This window comes from Manis javanica, chromosome 16 (genome assembly GCF_040802235.1).
Source record: "Manis javanica isolate MJ-LG chromosome 16, MJ_LKY, whole genome shotgun sequence".
NCBI classification, from domain to species: Eukaryota; Metazoa; Chordata; class Mammalia; order Pholidota; family Manidae; genus Manis; species Manis javanica.
Genome location: NC_133171.1, coordinates 44986513 through 44993668, shown reverse-complemented (window position 1 = coordinate 44993668; position 7156 = coordinate 44986513). Strand labels below are relative to the sequence as shown.

Below are 7156 nucleotides of genomic sequence, written 5' to 3'. Positions count from 1 at the left end.
CTGGCAAGAATGGGGAGGAGCAGGTGTGTGGTTGTGTTCAGGAAGCAGGTGGTGAGTGCCCTGGACCTCCAGCCGAAGTCCTCAGAGATGACCAAATCCAGACGAGGATACACTGAGGTGCCGAGGGGAACAGACAACAATCGTGCTGACGGTTATGAACAAGTGTCCACATGAACAGCAATATAAAGATCAGCTCATGTAGTCCTGTGAGCTGGGCATGATCACTCCTGTTTTACAGATAAGGAAACTGAGGCCCAGAATGGAGAGAAAAGCTAACTAAAGCAACCCTCTATAGAATAACTGTTATGTGCCAGGCACTACAGAGAGATCAGCTAACTTAGTCTTTGGAACACCTTGACAGCTGGACGTAACTGTCCCCATTTTATAGATGAGATAACGGACACTCAGCAAGGCTTAGTAACTATACAAGACCATGTGGCATTTAAGTGGCAGAACTTGGTTCAAAACCAAAGCCTCTGGGCCTGCCTCCTGTGTGGCCTGGATGCATGAGTGGCAGTGCCAGGCCTCCAGGCACTGTCTCCAGAGCCCTGTCCCTGTACAGGTACAGCCACCCTGGTGGGAAACATGTCCAGAAGCTGGGGGACAATTCTGGGTAGGAATTCGTGTGCCCAGAGGAGCCTCAATTTCCCTCAAAGGCCAGGCCCCAGGCCTCCCAACTCTGTCCAGCACTGGACTCTTGACCCAGCAGCAGGGCTGCCGAGGCCAATCCCCAGGCGGCCAGCTCTCAGCTGCCCAGAGGGGCAGGCAACGCCCTTGCTGATCTCCGCTCAAACCCTCTGCTTCTCCTGAAAGTTAATATTTACGCACTGTCCACCATGCCACTGTGATGCTGCCACGGACATCAAAGTGGCTGGGAGGGCATCCCTGGTCTCAGGCCCCCCTAAGTCCCCCTCAAGCTCTAAGGGGCCCATTGGACTGCCGCCAGCCAGAACGGTGGGGCCGTCCTCCTGGGCTCAGATGGACTTCGCCCTCTTTCACTCTGCACAGTCAAGCTTCCTTGACAGAAAATGGGGCATTTGGCCCAGGCTCAAGGCTGCCACATGAGCATTTCCTATAACCACTGGGCACGGGACCCCAGAGGCATGAGGAGCGAGGGCCAGGGGTCAGGCTGTCACCTGCTGACCTCAGGCAGCTGCGGGGATGCCAGTGGGCAGGGTCTGCCTGGCAATATTGGGGTGGGCCTGAGATGTGTGGGCATAATCATCCGGGCCTACAGGGGGCACATCAGTCTGTCTGCTCTCCCCAGCCTAAGACAGCCCCAGAGCTGGACACCAGGATACCTTAGGACACAAAGGGCTGGAAATTCTCACCTGGGTGCCTGCCTCTCCCAACACCTCCTCCAGGTGGCCTCCCAGCTCGCTGAGGGGTGTGTGCCAGCACTGGCGGGATTCTCTCCTCGCTCCACTCCCCTTCACCTGTCGTCATTCCTTCCAGATCCTAAGGGAATGTGGCTTTGCTGCTATTGGGTGGGTGGGAAACCTGAGGGACCCAGCATCTCTGAGCGAGGCTGCTCTCCCGGAGCCCCAGGGAGCTTCAAGGAACCCTAGGCTGAGCAGAGGAAGGACCACCACAGCCACACTGGACGGGCTGGCCAGACTTGTGCCGCTGGGGCCCTCAGGTGGGTGCTTCCTGCTGGGAACATGCGGGTACCTGTCTGAGAATCACAGTGAGGGTCAGAGGAGGAGGACACCATCGGCAGCTGGGGGGCCAGGTAGCCTGGGAAGCGACACTGTGGCCAGCACACCAGGTCCTGTGGGTTAATGATTGACCTGGAGCCACGTGTTTTTCCACTGGGTATTTTTATCCTCTGAACCTGGCAGTGGGCAGCCAGGCGCCCTCCTCTGTGGGCAAAGGAAGGAGGGAGGAGGGTGCCTGGCTGGGGTTGCTCTGGGCACGGCAGGGCTGCAGAGAGGCCAGAAGGGCCAGCTTGGGAGTGAGGTGCTGGGGAGGCAAAACAGGAGGGCCCTGGAGCAGGGCAGCTCTCCACACCTCAGCCTCATCCCTGGCCCTGCCCTGCGGCCGGCCGGCCCCCAGCTCTCTTCTCCTTAGAAGGACTTCTGGGACTATAGAAGGGGTCCTTCTGAAGGGAGAGAAAGAGATGTGGGGGAAGATGAGAGAGCCTTCCAGGAGTGCACAGGTGGTCAGGACACTTAAAATGCCCTCCTGTCACCCTCATCCGTAGTGAGCCACTCTCAGATCTTGGATACCACAAGGCAGAGACGTCTCCCTCCTGGAGACATGGCAGTCTCATTCAGATGGGGGAACACAGCCCTGCTCTTGGAGAACCCCCAGTCTGAGGGAGTGGGGCCATGTTTTACCTTACGATAAGAACTTTATTCCTTGGCATTTAAGAAGACTATAATTGTTAAAGGCACCCACTGGGCTTCCGCAGCCCTCACTATCTCTTGGTTTTCCTGCTTGGCAGTGGGGAGTCTGGCCTGAGCTGGCTTTGTGAGGCTGTTCACGGCCCAGTGGCCTCAGAGTCCTCACCTTGGCTAGGGGCGCGGGCAAGGGAAGCCTTCAGAGGGGCTCAGCCTGGGGCCTGCTGATGCCACAGTGCCAGCCGAGCAAAGCCAGCGTCCTTCCTGTCCCCACCACAAGATCCAAACAGGTTTTCAATTTACACTCGAGTCTGCTGGGAAGTGGGTCCCTGGCAAACCTGCCACCAGCTGGCCGCTCGAATCACCAACGGCCTCCCTGCCCAGCACAAGTCTGAAGCAGACCAGCCAGGCTGGCCCCAGCCCGGATCTTTTCAGGGCTCCCTGAGGGTCTTGCAGGGGAAGGAGTAAGACCGGGGAACCCAGTTTTCTCTGAGCAGCCCTATGAAGGGTTTCCTGGAGTCCCCAGCAAATGCAAGCCCTCTGCTCAAGGTGGGATAGGGGCCTGTGGGAAGGACAGGCATCACAGGGAGGGAAGGGCCCAGCTCTCCCACTGCCCTCCATGACCGCCTTGAAATGCAGTGTAGAGGCGGAGCTGAGGAACAAACTCAGCCTGGCTGCAGCGAGTGGGGTCCATTCCTTGGTCTGCAGCAAGGCTGCAAGGCTGTTCCAGCCATGGTGATCCATCTTTCCCACGGGGGACTGAACTCCCCACCCCCAGCTACATTCCTGCACCCTGAACCCCCTGCTGCTCAGACTGCCCCCTCTCTATTCCCCAGTACGTGCAGGGGACGGGGCAGGGGCCATTCACGCACAGGCCTCCCTCGCTCCTCAGTGCAACCTGAACAGTGAATCTCTTTGTCCCCCTTTGGCAGGTGAGGAAACTGAATAGAAGCAATTCAACAAGTAACCCAAGGTCACAGAGCCAGTCAGTGGCAGGGCTGGGATTTGAGCCTCAGTCTGACTCCAAATCCAGCTAACCAAGAAATCATATCAGCCATGTGTCCTGTGTATTTTTAGTCCCAGATTTCTCATTGTCTCTCTCTACCAGAGTCTTCCCCCATCAGCCTGATCAGAGGGTTAAATGTACCTGGCTCCGACCACCCACTATCTCATATTTCTCACACTAGGAAGCCATTCCTGGACCCAGGTCTCGGTGCCACTCCTGTCTCTTACCCTGAAATCTGGGAAGGTGGTCCCTGCACCATGCCCTGTCTTGGCAGACTCTCTGTTCCCTAGGACTGTGGCATTTCTCTGTAACTCTGAATTTCAGGGTGCTCCTGGCTGCAAAACAGGAGTCCCAGACACCAGGGGAGGAAGGGACTCTGGCTGGGAGGAGGAGGAGTTCTCTCCAGCCATCTCACCAAGGAGACTTGGACCCTGCCTGTGGACCCTTCCATTTCCTACTGGGACAGGTGGGACAGAGTCTGGGACAGGTGAGAAGCAAGCCAGGATCAAGATGGGGATTGTGAGATCCTCAGGGGGCCCTTGGCTTGTGGCGCTGAGTAATTCTTTGGGGGAATTTGAGGCTGTGCCTCTGGCAGCACCAAGAAGGCCTAGGATCCGGAAATCCCCACGTGGCCCTCGCACCCCTGTGGAGGAGAGGCTGAGGGGAAGGGACCCAGGCTTGCACCCATTCCCTGAAATGGAGGAATTTGGTTCCTCATCCGGGTGAGAAGGGAGGGGGAATTCCAAAGCCCAGCTCCAGGTCTCTGGCGTTGGACCCAGATCTTCCATTTCTTAGAAGCCTTCCACTTTCCGGGAGAGCCTCCCTGGCTTCTGGCCTCCTCTGGTTTCATGGCTCAGTTTGGCAGGTGGACAGGATCACCGCCACATTTGGCAGCAGGGTAGAGGGGACACAGCTCGGCTCCTGCGGGAGACGGGAATGGAGCACGGCCCTTGCCCCTGAGCCCATCCAAATCCCGTTCCCAGGCTGCCTTGTTCCAACAGCCCCAGGACCAGAGGATCAGCCTGCCCCCTCGCAGCCCACCCTTCTCGAGAAGGGTGACAAGCCTGCCATCTCATGGTGAGAGGGGTGTCACCCGTCCTGATCCTCCTCTAGGCCTTCTGAATCCCCTTCACTCCCTGGACAATAGACACTGTTTTCTCCACCCTGGACTGGGGCCCATGAGAAATTCACGTCAGGAGCAGACAGAGGCCCTGAAGATAGGAGATACAGGCAGGCCCACGGAGCATCGGACAGGCCTCAGGGCTCAAGAGAGCAGTAATAATAGCTGCCTTCCTTAGCGATTAACTCACTGAATCCTCACAAGCACTCTGGGAAGGCAGTACAGCAGCCCCCCTTTATTCCTGGGGGATACATTCCAAGACCCCCAGTGGATGCCTGAAACCACAGCTAGCACTGAACCCTGTGAACACTATGCTTTTCCTGTGCATACCTATGATAAAGTTTGATTTATAAATTGGGCACAGTAAGAGATTAACAACAGTAACTAATAATAAAATAGAACAATTATAACAAGATACCGTAATAAAAGTTATGTGAAGGTGGCCTCTCTCTCTCTCAGAATATCTTGTTGGACTTACTCACCCTTCTTCGTGTGATGATGTGAGATGGAAAAATGCCTACATGATGAGAAGTGAGGTGACTGTCATAGGCGTGTGACGTAGGGTTAGGCGACTGTTGGCCTTCTGACCCGAAGCCAGAAAGAGGATCATCTGCTTCTGGATCATGGTTGATGTTGGGTGATTGAAGGCACGGAGAGCGGAGCCGTGGGTAAGGGAGGACTGACTAATGTGCTACAACATCCGCACTTCACAGACGAGGAAGCGGAGGCCCAGACTGGGTAACAAGCAAGGGTCTTCCAGCAGCTAGGGGCCCGGGTGGTCTCCCCCAAGACTCGCTCTTACTCCCTGCACCTGCACTGCTCGCACAGTAGCCACTAAACTCATGGGACTACAGCTCTTCCTGTATTTACGATGGGATTACTTCCTGATAAACCCATAGTAAGTCGAAAATATTGTAAATCAAAAATGATGAATACACCTAATCTACTGAACATCATAGCTTAGCCTAGCCTAACCTAAATGTGCTCAGAACACTAACATTAGCCTAAAGTTGGACAAAAGCATCTCACACAAACCTATTTGAAAATAAAGTGTTGAATATCTCATGTAATTTATTGAGTACTGTACTGAAAGTAAAAAACAGAATGGTTGTATGGGTACAGAATGGTTGTGAGGGTATCGGTTGTTCACCCTCACAATCGTGCGGCTGGCTGGGAGCGGTGCCTCACTGCCACTGCCCAGCGTCATGAGAGAAGACCAGACTATATATATCGCTAGCCTGGGAAAAGATACAAATTAAAAATTCAAAGTACAGTTTCTACTGAATGCATGTTGCTTTTGCAATGTCATGAAGTCGGAAAATTAAGTCAAGTTGTCCTAAATTGAGGACCATCTGTCTTTAACTTTGAAGTAATTAAGATGAAATACAACTAAAAATTCAATTCCTCAGTTGCACCAGCCACCCTTCCTTTGCTCAGTAGTCACCTGTGATTAGTGACTACCAAAATGGACAGGGCAGATACTGAATATTTCCATCACCACAGAAACTTCTATTGGACACTGGTCTATATTCTACTACCTCTCAAGAATCAAGATGGAGCAATGGAAAATCATCCTTCAGTTGACAGAATAAAATAATTTATAGTATGATAATAATGGCTGTAATTTACTGAGAGCTTTCTACGTGCCAGGCACATTGCCAAACCCATAATCCTTACCCAATCCCAGGCTTGGGAAGGTTACCCAGGGTCACAATAGTCAGAAAGTGAATCGAATCCAGGGTTTTGTCCAACTTTAGTCGGGTTCTTCCCCCTCCAGCTTCACCCCCTGCCATGCTCCCAGGAGTTTTCAGCCCCTGGGGAAAGGGGGGGAAGGCAAATGCCTCTGTTTCACAAGAACAGGGATTAAATAAATCAGCACGTAATTAACATCATCACATTTCCCCAAGCCTGCTGACCAGAACATTATGCTAATGAGGTCAAGGGCTTGATTTTGAGCTGAGTATCACTTCATTTCACACTGAGAAAGCCTTGCTCCCTGCCCTGAGGGCTGCATCCAGCCCCCAGATGCTGTGATTAGAAGACTGGGAGAGTGTGGATCTTTCAGTGTGGCCTGTGGCTTGCTATTAAAGGCCCAGTCTAGGGCAGATTGCTTTAGGCAGGGAGTGGCTGGAGAAGAGGCCTGTTAAATGCTGGCTGGTTCATGGCTTCTTGACAACGGGGATGGGCATGTCTTCCTTCTTTAGGAAGGATGCGGTTAGCAGAAGGCAAGGCCCATGTTTGAGGAAAAGATGTAGCAGAAGGTAGACCAGAACTTCTGAGACTAGGGGAACATGGGGTTTATAAGGACTTAACATGGGTAGGAAGATCTGCCTTTAGTATCCTGTAAGGATCAATCCATTGTTGGGAAGGTTAGTTCCAATCATATGTCAATCTCCACATGCCACGTGGGGAGAAAACGCCCAGTGATTATCAAGAACAGACAATTCAGCAGAGAAGAGAGCTGAACAGACCTGAGGTAATGAAGATAACAGTGCCTACACGGGGCCAGGCATGTGGTAGGTCTCAGTAGATGTTGGTTCATTAGATGATCTCTCTCCTCTAAGCAACTTTTTCCTGGGCCAGCACACCACTGGGTTTGGAGGACTCTAGTGATATAAGCATTATGCCAAAGGCATGACCCAATCAATGATTGTGTGCAAGTCAGGGTAGCTCATGTTATGCTACAGT

The 7156-nt window shown here is 53.3% G+C and overlaps 1 long non-coding RNA gene across 1 annotated transcript; it reads left to right on the top strand.

The window, feature by feature from the left end:
• The first annotated feature begins 1264 nt into the window (after positions 1 to 1264).
• On the top strand, positions 1265 to 6023 carry LOC108407132 (uncharacterized). The gene is made up of 3 exons (XR_001855654.3): positions 1265 to 1639; positions 3673 to 3835; positions 4928 to 6023. It is a non-coding gene; the product is annotated as an uncharacterized lncRNA (long non-coding RNA).
• The last annotated feature ends 1133 nt before the right edge of the window (positions 6024 to 7156 follow it).